Source organism: Battus philenor, unplaced genomic scaffold (genome assembly GCF_028537555.1).
Source record: "Battus philenor isolate CCGP_79_NKW_IND1 unplaced genomic scaffold, ilBatPhil1.0.hap1 SCAF_14, whole genome shotgun sequence".
NCBI classification, from domain to species: domain Eukaryota; kingdom Metazoa; phylum Arthropoda; class Insecta; order Lepidoptera; family Papilionidae; genus Battus; species Battus philenor.
The window spans coordinates 12472263-12490145 of record NW_027181676.1 but is presented as its reverse complement, the minus strand read 5'-3'; the positions used below and the strand labels follow the sequence as shown (position 1 = coordinate 12490145).

General features: G+C 32.3%; 1 long non-coding RNA gene across 1 annotated transcript in view; it reads right to left on the bottom strand.

Annotated features, from left to right (window-relative positions):
- LOC137918568 (uncharacterized) overlaps nucleotides 1–17261 on the bottom strand; it is a 75279-nt gene extending 58018 nt beyond the window's left edge. The window contains exons 1-2 of the long non-coding RNA XR_011106695.1: nucleotides 17163–17261; nucleotides 716–754 (exon numbers count right to left, since the gene is read on the bottom strand). This is a non-coding gene — a long non-coding RNA (uncharacterized lncRNA). The remainder of the gene's footprint in view (nucleotides 1–715; nucleotides 755–17162) is intronic.
- Between the last annotated feature and the right edge of the window lie 622 nt (nucleotides 17262–17883).

Here is a 17883-nt window from a genome sequence, read left to right as displayed (position 1 = left end):
ACACCGCTATGAGTTTGTAAACAAATGCTTTAACAACTGATTTATTGCCGCGCTAGTCGGCTCTTTTGAGTTAGTTTATATTGTTTACTTACCGCTACAACTTGTACGGGGAATCGGCGCTGACTAATGTACTCGGTTCTGGCTAAATGTTAAATCGGATACAGTTTTGTATTTTTTTTAATAAGAAAAGGTTATATATAAATTCAATGATTGTTTTATTATCATCATCATTTAAGCCGTAGAACCTCTATTGGACTTCTTAATAGATTTTAAACAGCCGGTTTGAAGCGGAATTCAGTGAAAACATTTTCAAGGTACGTGGTGTCTAATTCACAATACCATACCACTGCAGCCAGAGACGATGAAGGGAGGATTTAGCCAGTAGGAGTTACCACTGACTAGGCCTCATCATTACCAGGCTTCCAATGAGGATTTCCCCACTTTGTCTAGAATTGTAACAATAAAAACAGGCTCCGACTAAGTTAGAGGAATCTTTGTAAAAAAATACCACTGCTGCCATTTGTTCTGCGCGCTATTACAATAAAAAATACGCTTATATATCCGACTCTAAGGCACAATATCTCCAAAAGCAATACCTCTGTTTATTTATACCTGTATAATTTATTTGTTTTACAATCTTATATCTTATTTACGAGACTAAATCTTGTATTCAAATCTTAATTTATGTTATTATATGTATAATATATAAACTTACGAATGTAGGCGATTTCTATAGTTTGTTGCTTTTCGATATCTGTAAAAAAGAAAAACGGTGTTAAAATACATAATCAAAAACGAAAACATGAAAAATATGTATATAGTTAGATGTGTCACACAGACGCCGAATAAGTTACAATAGCGTGCTTAAAAGGCGAATGTTTTTAATTAAATTATAAGGCGAACGAAGACAGATAATATTATTTTCTGCCTAACCAATTGTAGATTGTCTTCGAAAAGATTTCAAAGTCTATGTGACGTACACCTTACGCAGATTGTTACCCGCTTTCCCATAGAATAGAGGGAGATTCATGTGACTCTACCCATTTCATTCATTTAAATGCAAATGGTTCTTTTCAATTGGCAGGCAATAAAGCTTGATTAAAGCTTTTGGGCGACGGAAAAGCGCTCATCAAAGCAGAAAAATGTTTCAAACGATATCCGAGACGGTGATAATCTCTTTTTGACAGTCCCTTATTCAATGTACACGGAAATTGAATTACGTTCGGAACATCTAAGAAATTAAAAAAAAAAAAACAGATGATTGTTCTGTAAATGGTTTAAAATACTAAATTAAGCCAAGAACAATAAACAATAGTTTATTGAAAGCGATATTCTATTGTGGAAGGAAAACCAATTGAAAAGGAGGAATTTGTATAAGATATAATAACTTGGAATTTTAATCAGATTGTGTTTCATTTTGTTACAAACGTTTTTTGATTCATGATTTTTTATGAAAATGATAATAAAAACTAAAAATGAGACGTTATTGTCTGTTTGCCGTATCTATCTAATAAATACTAACAGAATTAACTCAGTCTTATTTTCTATTACTGTGTAGTTGTAGATCGGAAATTGACTAAATCTTATTCTAGAAATATAATGTTTTCTCTTAATTTAACTTTTATAATAAAATATTTTTATTTAATGAAGGTTATTAATACAAGCAGAGAGCAAAACAAAGAGCAGTCGTATCCCAGTGGGAGAGTGCTGAGACTTACGATCTTTGGTCGCGAGTTTGATTGCCGGGATACTATTTTATATAATTCACACTCATTTTTATTAATTTTTTAGGATTGCTACTGCTCACAAACAAGTTTATAGAGTATGGGCAGCAGTGTCCTCTGAGTACGATATCACACTGCTATCGCCCATCCGTCTGCCAAGCGTGGCGATTATTGTATATCCCTCCCATAAATTATCTTTGGGGGAGGCCAATGCCTAGCCGTGGACGTCTATAAGCTGAAACAACTGTGATTGAGAATAAGTCGCCATTACAGATTTTTACTTTCAAAAGGCTACTGTCCTGTCATAGTGTAATAGAAAAGAAAAATAAATAAAACATATTTTACATCATAAATTACATTATTATAGTAATATTATATGGTACACATGATTATTTTTTATAGTCTGTGTGAGAAAAAAATGTTGTTTTTATTATTTTCTTAACGAAAATATATAAAGAAAATTATTCAAATTATTTAAGCCTTTCTCTAGGTTTACGAATATATAATGCGAATAATTTTTATTTTAGATCGTTATATTTAAGGATAGGTAAACTTTTGTTAGATAACTAAAATTTTATAGAGATACATCTGTGAATTCTGTATGGTTCAATTTCATTTCGTCGTTTCGCACATCCGGCTGTGAGCCAGTTAATTCATTTGTCAACGAGCTCTGGAAGGTAAATGTCCGCTTAGTCTCTTCGCCGAGTCATTTCAATGGACTGCCCGTTGAGATTAAAGCTCGGATATTGCACGATACTCCAGTTCGTTTCTATACACGCAGGCCCGGATAGTCCTAATTGGAAAGCGAGTGCATGCCTCTATATGGGAATATTGTTTCTTTTGTTTATGACACAAATTCAGATTGCGAAATATATACATTTATTTGCAAGTAAAACTATATACATTTTATATACTTGTTTCATCGCCATCATCATTTCGGCCGTAAGACGTTCACTGCCTACCATAAAGGCTTTCATTAAGACCTATTGGTAGCAGCCTGTATCTAACGTCTTCTTCAACGATCTACACAAGTTCGTGTGTCTGCTTTGTTTGTACATCATTTATGTGGCCTTACCACGTTCATTATAAATCCAATCCGCTAGGCTAAAACAGTTACTTATGTTTGTCCACGTATTTCTTCATTCATAATTCGACCTAAAATAATAATGTCGAGTAAGGACTGAAGAGAACTAAACACACTTATTTTGTTCTTTCATAAATATAAGGGTTCTAGTCTTTAAATAACTAATGATATGTCAATTTTATGTGCTTCATGGATTGTCATTATTATAATTTCAGCGGTTAAAGGTGCCCACAGCTAGACCGAGGGCTTCTCCAAAGATTCCTTATATAACTAGTTGGAAGCGGAATGCGTTCAGAAACTAATAAATTCGTTTGTCCTTGTGTGTGGACGTTTTACATTGCGTCTGCCGGGCTATCGTCTCCACTTTGGAACGTTAAGTGCCCCGTGACCTTCCGCTCTGGTCACTTTGTGGCCCGCCGCATGCTACTATTGATTCTATCTCTTAGACAGTAGTAGCCTTCGACATACTCGTTGAGTGATATTACTTGCCAATAAAGTCCAAAGTAAAAGATCATCGTGATATCAGATTGGTTTTTAATGGCTACGTTAAATCAATCATTGACAAAGCACATCAAGCACTCATTGTAGCCTAGTAACATCTCAAGTTAAAGTGTTGTACGTTGTACTTATTTTTATTTTCAACCGATAGACGGTCATTACTAGACAGAGAACCTTTCTCAAACATCACGTTGACCAGTCGTGCGCTGCCCGCACCCTCGTACATCGAAATATAATATAACATAGTGTTCTGCTCTTTAGTACCTCTTTTCTTTTCTTCGTTTTATAAATAACAAGACACAAGCCACTATTATTTATATATGTATGATATATATTTATTAGAAATACACGGTATTATCTACGAGTTTGTGATATAAAAAATTCAAAATCAAATAAAATTCCACCCAAGCTTGTTTTTTGTGTTGAAAGTATAAAAGATACAAAGGTTTAAAAGTTCAGTATCGTAACAAACTTTTATAAAGCTCTTTAAGAATATCAACGATAAAATCTCTTTGTTTTTTATTTCGGGTGTAACATAAAATATTTCAGTGTATTACAAAATTTTCACACGTACAGAGTAACAAGGCTTTTTTTATCGTTTAAAGAGAAATGTTTTAGTAAACTCAATTGTTGATGGCAAAGGAAAAGTCTGTTCGGGAGTACAAAAGAAAGGGAATCAGAAAGCAATGCTGAATTTCTTTTTATCTCCGATCGTGCGTGCCCTTTCATTTTCTGAGGGACGCGTAAGGTTTAATAGTATGGAAATGAGCGCACATTGAATACGATTTAGCTTCAACGGCGGCGTCTTTTGTTCTAATCGACTTAAAAACGTGATAAGAAAAATTTGCCCGCCGCTGCGGAGACAATAAAAGGGAAGGTAATTTCCCACTCTACGCATGACATCTTATCCTAATAGTATTTTTATATTATGATTTCACTTATGAAACATTTTCAGAGGTTTCTCTAAAAAATAACGACTTGTAACAACTTTTATTTTTAGTGTATAAAATAAACTAGTTTATAAATGTATCAAAAGCAATTTCAAGTCCTAGCAATATCATCATCATCCTTATTATTATCATCTTAATACACTAATGATACCCTACTTATACACTACTATACTTCAACATACTAATAATACCGCAGCCACAGTGTTCCCCAGATCTGGTCCCCATGTGACTTTTTCTTGTTTCTGAAACTGATGAGGTTCATAAAATGACGACGCTTCGCCACGATTGACGAGATAAAGACGGCATCGAAGGAGGAGTTGAACAAGATACCAAAAAATTATTTTTTGAAGTTCTTCGAACATTGGAAAAAACGTTGGCCCAAGTGTATAATTTTTTTTTTGATCTTATGACCCCCGCTATTGGGGGCCTTTCGTACCCCTATTTGTGGTGGGATAGGGACTTTATTAGTATTTAATTTTTTCACATTATCTTTTATTTTCTCTCTCTTCTTTCATTCTTCACCCAAGTGTATAATATCACAGGAGGATAACTTTGAAGGGGACAAAATAGATATTCACGAATAAATAAATAATTTTTGGAAATACACAAAATTCGCGATACTTTTTGAACACACCTCGCAAATAGCTGTTAAGCTGTTTACACTTGTTAATATTTTAAATTGACTCTCAAAGTTATTCAGGTCTGAACGCGCACAGTACCAAAGTAACTGAAGCAATACATACCACCGAAAACCGGAATAGATAGCGTAGTATACCCATAAACTTACTAAAAATAATCACGATTCTCTGCAGAAATACGATGCTATGAAAAACGTAAAAGTTTGATGAAATATTTAGTTTAAATAAATATGACGTGTCATTTGCGTGTATAGCATATATAAGTAATTGCAACTCACACATTTTAAATGCCTGCTAATGTATTTTAAGATAAAAGGCTTCTAGACTAAAACGTGTCTTCGTTTAACAGTCATCAAGCATCCGAATAATTTTCCGCTCCGTCTAAAATTTGTGTAATATTTAGAATAGAAATTTCTCGACATCCTGTTCCGAAAGGAATCTAAATAGAACGGCTTTAAAAGCGACTTAGATGGTGAACAATGTGGAATTCGTAATTATTTTGCTTATTACATCGTATGGATGGAATAGTTTGAGGAAGTCATGCCTGTCTCCGTTTAAACTTCTGTTTATTTAATGAAATGGTTCCTTGTCGGTTTCTCTACCGAACACTTGAATTATTTATGGCCCGAAGTTAATTAATTCTTGAAGATTTTAGCTCTTTATCTATTTTAATCTACCATCTCTCTGTTCAGCATTTATTTTGATTAAATTAGGCTATTTTACTTTATAATTAACGATCATTGTAAATATATTATTCATACATCATAGATAATAACTAAAATTAAAAAGAAACCATTTATATACAGGTACAAGAGGCGGTCCTATCGCTCGAGGCAACCTGACAACCTTTGGACGAACCCTCTACCAGACAACCTTTGGACGAACATGAGAAACATGAAGGTGAGGGTTTAGGGTACATCCATACAAATACCTACATTACTATACACACATACATATATACAAAAATACTACAGTAATATATAGTAAACTTCGTATAATGCGTCTTTCGTATTATTTTTAAAGGACAACGCGTTGTAGGAGCATTCTCAAAGAACACGCCCATTTATCCCCGTACAACGCGTTATGATTCATATTTATTTTGTCGCGTCAAAACGTGTTAAATAATATATATATATATATATATATATATATATATATATATATATATATATATATATATATATATATATAAATATATATATATATATACTTTTTAAAAGTATTCGTAATTTTTACGGTAATCCGCGTTTGGAGTGCATACAAATCACGATAAATCTCACAGTATGGAAACATAACGTGGGAAATCGCCCGTTAAAGGAGAGGAAACCCTTTTTATATGAGCGACATGAAATCGGATAATGTGGAAACGCGTCATATAAGTACCTCGTTAGTGGTATTATCGTTGTAATAATTAAATTTAACTGTAGGACAAACACGTGTCACATTTTAATTAAACAAATTCTTTTATCTCAAAACTTATTACTCAATAGAAAATAATTGTACAAAATTACAATACGAATTTAATATCTGACATAGTTTTCAGACAGTTACTCAGACAGTGGAAACTCGATAGTTCGAGAACATTCGCTTAGCAATTAGAATTGATAATTGATTTAATAATATTGTTATAGAAGCTATGAGAAAAGTGTATTGATTTTAAATATAGTGAGGATTCATTACAATTATTATTTCTACGAAAGCAAAAGTTTTATGTAATTTACCGTATCCACAGCAGTAATTGACTGTTTTAATTTAGTTATTTCTATTTATCCTTACAATAATCGAATGCTTATTTAACTAACCAAAACAGAATATAGTACCCGGCGATAAATATCGCACATCGACCTTTGGAAAGAGACCATCGGCTAATTTCGGCTTCGTAGAGCGTTATCTCTTTCGCACGAAATACAACGACTGACAAAACGTCACATAGGTAGTGTGGTAGTGAGATTTTGGTTTTCACTTTTTTAATGGCTTACGTTATTAGGGACCTCTTGTTGTAGAACAGGGTTTGATATTCTGATTTTTTTACTTTTTTTCCATTTATTTCTGTACTCTTGTATCATTCTCCGTAGGATCTATCTTCCTTCTTCTATCATTCTAAAATTTTTTACCATTCTTATTTCCGATCTTTCATCACCTGACTTCCTTCACTGCGTTCCTCAATTATAACAGATCCGGGTTATATCACACTTCTGGTTATTACTTTAGAGACGAGTAGGTGAGTTGCGAAGCAGAGTCAAGAACGTCTGATTCTGCTTCCGTAGCGAAGACAGAATGGAGAGAAAGGAATGTCGGTATTTAGATATAAGAAGAACCGAAGACCAGATCTGTCGCAGGAGGCTGTGAAAATCTGTACATTGTTGATACTAGCTTAATTGGTCTTCTTGTTAATTCGGGGGAGTATGTTGCCTGCGTTAAAAGAAGAGATCAAGAAGTAAGGTACACTATGTGGGAAAAAAATGAGATATTTTCTATCTAGCAACGGGGCTGTGAGAGCGGCAGAGTGAGGAAAATTTTGATTCATTTATTTATTCAAAAAGGTACACCAGAAGAAGATTCATTAAAATGGTACATTTAAGCGTTATAACAATTGACATTTCTTATGCACACGCTTACTTAACATGTGTATAACATTTGCAAAAGGAATGCATTGTTAAGCTAGTTTATCATCTAAATTTGTAGTGCCAGCCAGCGACAACTGCGAAGGATAGTCAAATCCCAGTAAATAGTGCTACGTAAAGAAGAAAAAGTCTAGAAAAGGCTATTACACTAATGAAGAACGACACACGAAAACGTCCCAGTCCAGAAGTCGTTACGTAAATTAAGAAATAAAGTGATTCTATCCTAATTGGAACAATTAATGGAATTGAAAATGCTAATCTTTTTTTAAACAAACGAAAAAAGAAAATTGGGTTTCGCCGAGTGTATTTGGGTACTCCCGATTGAGTTAAAAAAGGATTTTAAATTTCCTGATGAATTCATTAAAAAGAAATCAGAGAACCGTTTTTGTTTTTTTATAGGTTATGCGCTTGACAATTGCTTTAAATAAAAAAGTTTTTATATAAAATCATTATGGACAGTCTTCTAAATATTCCATTACGAATTATTTTATTAAATAATGTTATCATCATTATAGCAAGATAAATTCAAATTAAAATGAAATAACTATATATCCAGCTAGTAACATCATAATATAAAGTTCAATAAGACTCAAGAATAATAAATAAGCATTTGTTCATAAAGGGGAGGGGAGAGTATAGTTCATTCAGAGGACGTTAATTGCGAGACATAGCCTATGCCTCTTTATTAGATTTCCAATTGATCGGTTGGAAGCAACCTACCACGATTAAGGTAGCGAAAATTATTTTACATATAATTACTTTAGTTATTTGTAAATTAAAAAAAAAAAAAACTTTTGATAAAACTGCTTAGTAATCTATTTAATTACTACATCGTATGTTTGCCGGAATTTCGTTCACTACTCATAAAACCTACGCATTGATACGAATGGAACTCGAAGTGACCATTCTCTTTTCCACTGTATGATAAAAGACGATTTTTGATTTTTCGATCACATATCCAGAAGAAGCGATGACCACATAAAAAACTCTTAATAATTGAAAGGTCAAAGCCATAAGCTCAAGCGCTTATTCGATCAAACCCGAACCATATTAGACGTTATAGTGGCCTAAGTAAAGCCACTGGAGAACGGAATAGATGCGCAACGAACTATTCGTCACAAATATCTTACGATTCTAACTAGTGAGACACAAGATACAAGGAGGAGTATCTGTTCGGGAGGAATAAGCAGTGGATGTACTACGACTAAAATGACAATGTTAATGAGCTAAAATGACCAATGTGATGGTGATGAGAGATGATAACGATGGTGTTGATTCACACAGAACGAGCCATGAAATGAAGCACGTTAAGAGTCACATTTAGTAACAGAACAAAAGAAATAGAAACTGTTAGTCACGATAATTCGTATAGAACAGTAAAAACAGAATTGGCTAGGACATATGCTACGTTACAAAATAAAAACCTGGTAATTTTATGGTACAGTAGAGACGAAATAAATAGATATGACAGAAATTAGAAAGAAGATATTCGCTTGAACGACAGCGGCTTGCTGGAACAGAGTAGCAGAGGAAAGAGTTCAATGTAGATAGATAGCTGAAGCCAAAAGGCACGCTGAATTATACGACATAATGTAACTAATAAAACTGTAATATGTTTTAACAAAATTGTAGTGGTTTTGGGATTAAAATGTTTTACAATTTTTATTGTTTAAGTAAGCATTATGTTTATGTATAGCAAATTATGTTTTGAAATCCGGTATCTAAAATTAAAAATGGCGGTCAAGCGCGTGGTTAAACTATTCTCATTACAAAGGGTTGGGGGTTCGGAAACTCGTCCCGACATCCGCCAGGGAATCTGCTACGTCAGAAATATTAAGAGAGAGCTTCCGCGGCCGTATCCGCTTCACTCGACTATCGGATGTTAAATGTCTGAAACTTTCAAACTGTTTCGTTTAGTTATAGAAAATATATTAATTTTATTTTTTAATAAAATTATTGTTTGGGACAAATTCTGTAGCTTATATATTAGAAGTTCGCAGGATGATTAAAAAATGATGACTAAAAATACTTTTTATAGCCTCAAGCAGTTTTTACTAGTCTTTATTGTACACGTAACTAAAGAAATAACTTGTTTTTATTTTTTCTTTAAAGCCGATACCCAAGGCATAGACCTCCCCCAAAAGATCGTCACGATGATCCTTCGCTGCCTAAATCCAACGTTTTCACGCTACCTCCGCTAGCCGCCACAAATATAAATAAATAATATTAAACAAAGAAGTACAATGGGCTGTCTTATCCCTTAAGGAAATTTATTATAGACATAATATGTTTTTTATACAGAATATAGAAATACGACTAGTAACGGGTTATCAACGTATAAATACAAAAATTTATGTATAAATGTAATAATAAAGTTTGGTAATAAATTGCTCTACGAATGTATTAAGGGTATTGTAAAAGTGACCACAAAAAATAATCAAAGTTAGTTGTAGGCTTTTCTCAGATCAAAGTGCTTTCGCTTTTAAGTTGTAGTATGCCATAATAGGGAAGTTTAATTTGATTCTTATGTCTATAAAATTGGGGTCTTCTGTATATCTGGTCTATCCTATTTATGAATAAAACGTGTGGTTACTGTCAATGATGCTTTGTGATTAATAATAAGAATTAATGGTTTAAATGGTCTCACTGAAAACTAATTCTGTATGTCGAATGTTATATGAGAAAAAAATGTCCGAGGACTGTTTATATGACGCTGTTGCAGGAAGGAAGAGTCATACTGTAATTGAGCGATCGTTTCAACCATGTATCACAATTATCTGATGGTGTATTTTGTATAACATCACAATGTAAATATAATATTGTAAACTGTAGTGTGTGGTTTTATTCAAAAACTGGAGACCGCAATCAATGTTTAATAAAAGCATGAAATAATGAAATAAACTTATTAATTTGAAATTCAATTACGAATCTTACAAGAGATGCCTGTTAAAGCATTCGGCTGTTATAGTGCTTTTTCGAGAGCGAGACAGTAGTACATGTAAAATATTTGTTTATTACATAAAACCAATGTTTTCTTTAAGCAGTTCTATAATGTTTTTATAAAATATTTTGTATTAGGAGAAGACTTTTCTAATATCTGTATATGATTTTGATATCAGAACACTGCGAGTAAGACCAGATATTTTATTGTTACAAATAGAGTAGGTTTGATTGAACCTATTAATAGTCCGGTACATAAAGATTAGACTAATATCAAGGTAATTGACAATTTTAAAAATTGCATTAGTTTCAATACCATAGGAACCATATTGATCAAAGGTAATTAAATTTGTTCTATTGTATTTGCACTTACAATATTTTACTATTTAACGCAGAATATAACGACAATTCGCGCAAAATATGAAAGTATAAAAAAAATCCTAAAAAATATTACTAAAAGAATAGCAAATTTAAAATTAAAATGTGAGCTATGGTTTTTTATTTTATTATGACTGTTTATGGCTAGTCGAGGCACAAATGTATAAATAAACACATACCTTTTGTTTAATAATATTAACGAATTTAGAATCTTTATTTCTTATAAGTTTATTTCAAGGACTCTTCAATAAAATAGTGATTATTTGTAATAGAAATAAATATAGCATTATACGTGCAACGCACTCATAACAAGGCTTCAAGAAGGTGTACTTTATTATAATATAAATACTACTTGAAATTGTAGCGTAATAAATTGACTTGTACATTCGTTGCCTTTTAGACAAGTCTAAAAGTTTAGGTTTTTAATATAGTCTTTGGATTTTGGTTTAAAATAAAAATACTAATGTTTTCCAAAATTTACTTTAACATTTTCTTGAAATAATAAATAATCATCAATTTTAACTTTAAATGACGTTATCCAACAAAGTGACGGCATGTTCCCGACACGCCATGAATCTGATATTTTTCCACGAAATTTTTTTAGTGGAGGTTATCATTTCGGCAACGTCCGGCTCACGCGAGGCCAGCCGGAAGCGTGAGCTGCCTTTATTATCATAATTTTCACAGGACCAATTTGTTTTATATTCTCTTGTATCGCGATCAAAAATATAGGTCGTCTACATTCAAAAGCGTGAATATCAATTTTACGAAGTTTATGTTCATGATATTACACGAAACTTGTTATTCTTGACTTCAACAAGAATACAGTTTTTTAAAAATATAGATGTCAATAACATGTGGTTTCAATAAAACATTACCATATGTCACACATACCGTTATAAAGTTAAAAAGGAGCAAACAAGTTACTTTATGGTATCCAAGAGAAGTAGAGAAAAAGTCACTTCAAAAAATAAGACGGGAAGGCGATATCTATGAATTTGAGCGACACTGGACCACAGTGTCAGAAGATAGAGGTCAAAAAAGGCAGCGAAAAGGCTAATGCCAAAAGACACAGAATTTTGAGACGTAACATAGCTAACAAAACTGTACAACACATATTTTCAAAATTGTATTAGATTCGGAATAAATGGCTTTGCAAATATTATTAATATTTAAATATTAATAAAAAAAAGACTAGTAAATTAATCATTAAAACATTATTATCGGTGCAAAGATTTGTTTTAATTTTTACCATTTAACATATCACTGTGATCATTCTCGACATTAGGAAGGCAGGTAAATTTTTTTCCTAGGTACATTTGCCAAGCGTCTGTTTGTCAAAAGTTGGAATATTATTTGGCTTAATCCAAACCATTTTGAAGGATGTTTTGTGTCTTAAAAACGTCTCCATTGGTGCGAAAATCGATTATTTTTTTGAAAACAAAAGCGTCAAAAATTCGACTCATATCGTTCCACAACTACCGTATTCACCTGATTTGACTCCTTGAGACTTTTGGTTGTTCAGCAAACTCAAAAGTACAATGCGAGGTGGCTATTTTGACTCAATTGAGTTACAAACCTAATCGAAGAAGGTCCTGAAAACTGTTCCGGAAAAAGATTATTCCGACAGTTTCTAGGACTGAAAAAAGCGTTGGTAAAAGTACGTTTTATTGAACGGGGATTACTTTAAATAGGATAAAATACATTTGGAAGGATAAAAAACAATTAACATTTTATAAACAAATTCATATATTCTTTTGATCACAGTATTAATTTAAATTTTGTGCAGTAATTATATAGGATTGCCATAGCTCATAAACAAGTTTCGAAAGGCAGTTTATTCTGCGTACTATGATACCACAATTCATTAGCCAAAATCGCAAAAGGTGATGAAATTTACTTGGAAGAATAAATAAATGACCATTGTATATCTGGTAACAAATTGTGTTATAACATAAAACATCTAAAATTATTAATGGCGGCCTAGTGCGTAGCGATGGCGTATTTATTGGTCCGACGACTCCGGGGCTTACACTAGAACCTTAAGGCTCTAGGGGCCAGGCGTGTAATGCGCTATGTGGCCAGTTCACTGCTACTTCAATATTTCTTTGGTTTCTTTAGTTTGTCTACGAATATCGTTATATATACTGTTAAGCGACTATAGGCTTGCATATGGAGCCTGAAGCAGGAGAATAAATAATTTTCATAATTGCCAAACATTGTTCAATGAATTGAAACGGCTGCACTGAAATAAGTTTTGATTATTTATTTTCTCTAGTTTACTGCGAGAGGGAAAACTTTTCACAGTACAAAGTTTAGGGCATTTGGTAGTTAAACATAAAAGTTTTCTTTTATTCGGTGATGCTCCGTGCCTTTAGTTCGAGGATTCGGAATCTACAAGCTATAAACTGTACAGTGCGTCGAAATAGAGCCGTGATTCAGGTCATGCGAAATGTTCGTACACTTGATTGCAAACGTTCATGTCCTTGACACGTATAGGAAAAGCTGTTACAGTTTTATTCGGCGGACGTGAACGAATTACGTATTTAGAACGGTCTTTATTGTGTATAAAAACATGTCAAATTTATAAACAGTTACATTTTTAATACTTTTGCAGAATAATTCGTTATACAGCGACACGTGATACGCCGTATATATATACATATATTTATAAACTGTGAAAACAACACGACAGTGGAATATTTAAATTACTAAAATTTTATTTAAAATATGAGAATATTTTTAAATATATGCAGTAAATAGTTTCAGAAACGAAAGACTTATGCAGTGGTACCCAACCTTTTACGTTCCCGTAACCCATAATAAAACTTTCTATTTATGTGTATCCTTTCCCTGATAACTCTATTTCTTTGGGTATATCTACAGTTAATCTTAAATTTTTAATATACAGAAGTCTGTTGAGACTTTTTATGTGTCGAGAATTATTGTAGGAAATTACATATATATAACAACAACCGTGGTTTTGCAATAACATTTGATGAAAAAATATTTAATTTTTGATATAATACGTTAAAAGTTTGCCAATACTATTATAATAACTTCAGAATTAAGAAAGCATAAAATAATTTTATTAAAAATATAATTAATTAACAAACAAATTAAGTCTAGTATTTTAGTAAGTTATTTTAGTTATGTTTGTATTTAAAAACATACTGTAGCCGTAATTTCGATATTTATATAACAATTAAGTAATTCCTGTTTCCTTTGTTCCGTCCTAACCTAAAAAACAGCTTTATCAACCTCATTCTTTTGATTTTGTGAAAAGTAATAACTATTGAGTTATTATAATTATGTGGCTTATGACCTGTCAACATTGTTGGAACATTAACATTTTCCGTTATGTAAAAGGCAATGTATATTGTACTTACTGTTGGAACATGACTCTCTTATATAGAGTGATAACAGCCCCCAAACTAACAAGAACCAGCTTGGGTAGGTAGAAATCACAGTGATTTCTAACTCGTATTTCGAACACAGGTCATGTTATATCTCAGTTTTTAACCATTAGGTTAGCGATTCTAAGAATATTATGTGTGTAAGAAAAGGACCAATATTTAGCCACTTCCGCCCATGCAGTGGTAGTCGTGCAACAAAGTGCACCGCCCGCCAGCCCGCTGATAAATGCGTACTCAAGTAGTGAGTAGTTTGGCGGTGGCGATTGTGTAATTCGCATTGTTTGCCGCATACGCATGTGCGGAAGTGGCTAAATATTGGTCCTTTTTTTTACTTAGGATGGACTTCCGCAAGGTAACGCCTGATTTTATTAAATACTATTATTTGTGTACCGCTATCAGAGCGCGGTCTCATCAGGTCATTTAACAATTACATCGTTAATGGCCTAAATACTGTGAAACTAAAACAATGTATTTAAATAAACTTTGTTTAAATGTACTAGTAGACTCGACAGGCGTTATTCTGTACTTGATTATAATTAATGAATTCAAAATTTAATAAATTAAAAATTTTAATCAATTAACGTAATGTTTACAATATAATGCCTTTTGATATTATTTTAATTTTCTGGTGCATAATTAAATAATGATAATGGTATTCTTACACCGAAACAGCGACTTATATTTAACCATGGAATATTCTAGATTCGTGCTGCATCCACTCCATTGATTTGACTGCCCATGAGATTTATTTATTGTCACTGCAAACGCAAGCCGCACTGAAAATTACCTTTTTTTATAATAACGTTTTGTTAAGTATATAATAAAAGATAAGCGAATTCTGTAACGCCGTATCAGAAAAACTCCAATTCACAGAACAGCAAATACTTTGATTCCACTTTTAATACTCTTATAGGCCAACTAGCATAGTTTCCACTAGACAACTTATCACTTCGATGGTTATCGAAAGAGTGACCGAGCTCCCGACTCAATAATCAAAACGCTGTTGCACCTTTTACTGGAAGTTGTCAAAAAAGAGTGACGGGATCGAGTAGTGTTGCCATTTAAGAAAAATAAAACTATCTTTTATAAAATTATTACAGTCGTTCACAAGTTATGGCGTATATGTAAACAGGAAATCATTCATCATTATTTATTTATTTAAAATTACAGTAAATTTATTTTTATTGCGTCATTGGCATTATTTGGTGGTTGATACAAGTTATAAACTATGTGCGTATCAGCGTATTTCTCTTTAAATAGCGAAATAATTAAATCAAACATTCAAATGCATTTTATTTAACAAAAAATAAAAAGTCAATTTTTATATATACAAAGTTGTAATTAGTATATTAATGTTATAACTAATTTGGATATAGAATCTTTTATAATATAGTAATGTACATTTTGTGCGGTCAATGACCTTTATTTACATCGATGTTTACTTTACTGGTTTGTTAGCATATTTACGTAGTTAAAATCTTATTTATATATGAATTGGTAAAGAAAGTCGGGTGTCTATAAATAGAACAAATTTTGCTGTATTATTTCCAAAATTACTTATAATTTTATGATGCGGACATATAAACCCATCTACGAGGATGCCTCAAAAATCTTTAATTTTTGACAGATATTATCACTTATAATTTGTTTATTAATAACTGTGTACACAATGGAAATATTACTAATTCGTATAAACATAAATTTAGTTTTATTATAATATCGAAAGTAAAGAATTTAAAATGGGGCGTGTCTTAGTGGATATAAAATTGAAAACAATTTTATTTATAATTGATGGAAAAACTATTTGCAGTCAATAAATATAAAATACTTCCTATTCAAAGATCTATCGTTTCAGAAATAATAAATTACGTAATGATACTGTAGTAATAAAAAGCGGTTGCGAAATTCAGATTATTACATAATAAAATTATGTATTGTATACTATCTGCCTTGTAGACTTTGTTCTAATAGAAAAAATAAATTATTTTCACATATTTCAGAGTGATCACCTAATAGATGGTGAAATAGGTATAGCTTTAAATCTAACACAAATGAATTTCAATCACCTGTTACCAATCGACCTGGGAATGAATATTACACTATGAGGAAAAATATTAAAAAAGCACACACCGACTCATAAAAGCAGCTAAACGCCCTCAAAATTAACCAAAATACCAGCCGGCGAAATATTAACAATCTTCTAAACGAGGTTGGTATGCCGCGTTTATTAATTCTACAACTATGAGCGGTTTTTCGTTCGGAATTGTACAAAAATATTCACGTTCAAAAAAGTAAATATCGCTCGTTCTGAAATGCAATAAAATAGTTTGTAATTCCGTGTGCAGTTTCCAATAAATGCCGGACAGTTATAAAATTTTATAAAAATAATTGCATTTATTGTTACTGGACATATGTAAATAAATGGCGTACTCGATTCGATTATTAGATGGGAGAAATTCTAGTTTAACTTAACATATCTGTGTGCATAAACAAGTTGATTAGTTATAGATGCAAAAGCTGTAAAGCAAAAAATTCTTTTACACCTCTTCATTAATCTTGTACCACCCTGGAATTCTATTGGAATGCGAAAGGATTATATCTTTTAACAGTACAAAGACTGCAGGGATAGAGAGTTAAGAGTAAATGATTTTGATATTTAATAATCCGAATTTTGGAAAAACATTTTCTTAGTATAATATTACATTTTTGTATAGCGGTACATTCTAGTACATTAATTGACAGCGAATAACATTTTTCATTTTGTCTGATAGTAATTGAAGAAAATAGAAAAATGTCATAATTTTTAAAAAAAAAGCTACTAATGCGTGCTTAATATTAGTAGCACGTGTCTTATTTATATTAGGTTAAATCATGAAAGAAAATCTTACGTAACATATTAGTTATACGTACAGAACGAATGGTGGCAGGCGAAAACACACATGTATCACATTCACAGAGAGATCCATTAGGGCCAAAGGCGAACGCACTCTACACTATCGTCGAAACGAAAAATTTATTTACCCCGAACACATCTGCGCATGGCACGCGCATATGCGAGCACGAGGCCGCCGAGACCGACACTGACTCACGCGCATCCCGAAACACCCTTCGGTTCTATTTTTTGAACTTCGAAATAGGAACAAAAGAAGGGGGGAGGCGAGCGCCCTCAGTCGGCGCTTCATTTTATATATAGAACGGCACAAGCCACGACACGTCTCGTTCTCGGGTTCGTTCACTCAGGGAAATACATTCTAAAGCGGCATCCCTTCATATATCGATAAAACACATCACTTAACATTTTATTTTAATTATTAACAGTATCTACAATATGTAACCTATATACGTTAAACAACATAAAACAACAAAAACTAAATGAAAACTTTCCTCTTTTCTATTTTTAAATTAAATTTTTAATTAGACAAAAATTTCTAACATAAGTAGAGTATTTAAAAAATTGTCATTAAGAAATTTAAAAAGGTTTAGCAACAATGTCGATATATATAGGAATCAATGAGGATATCGATAAACATCTATCGATAAACGAACGCACATCACTCGAAAGGGGATTCAAAAATTCCATTTATTGCCTTGTTACTGGTAAAGATAATATCCTAAAAATAGACGTCCGGCC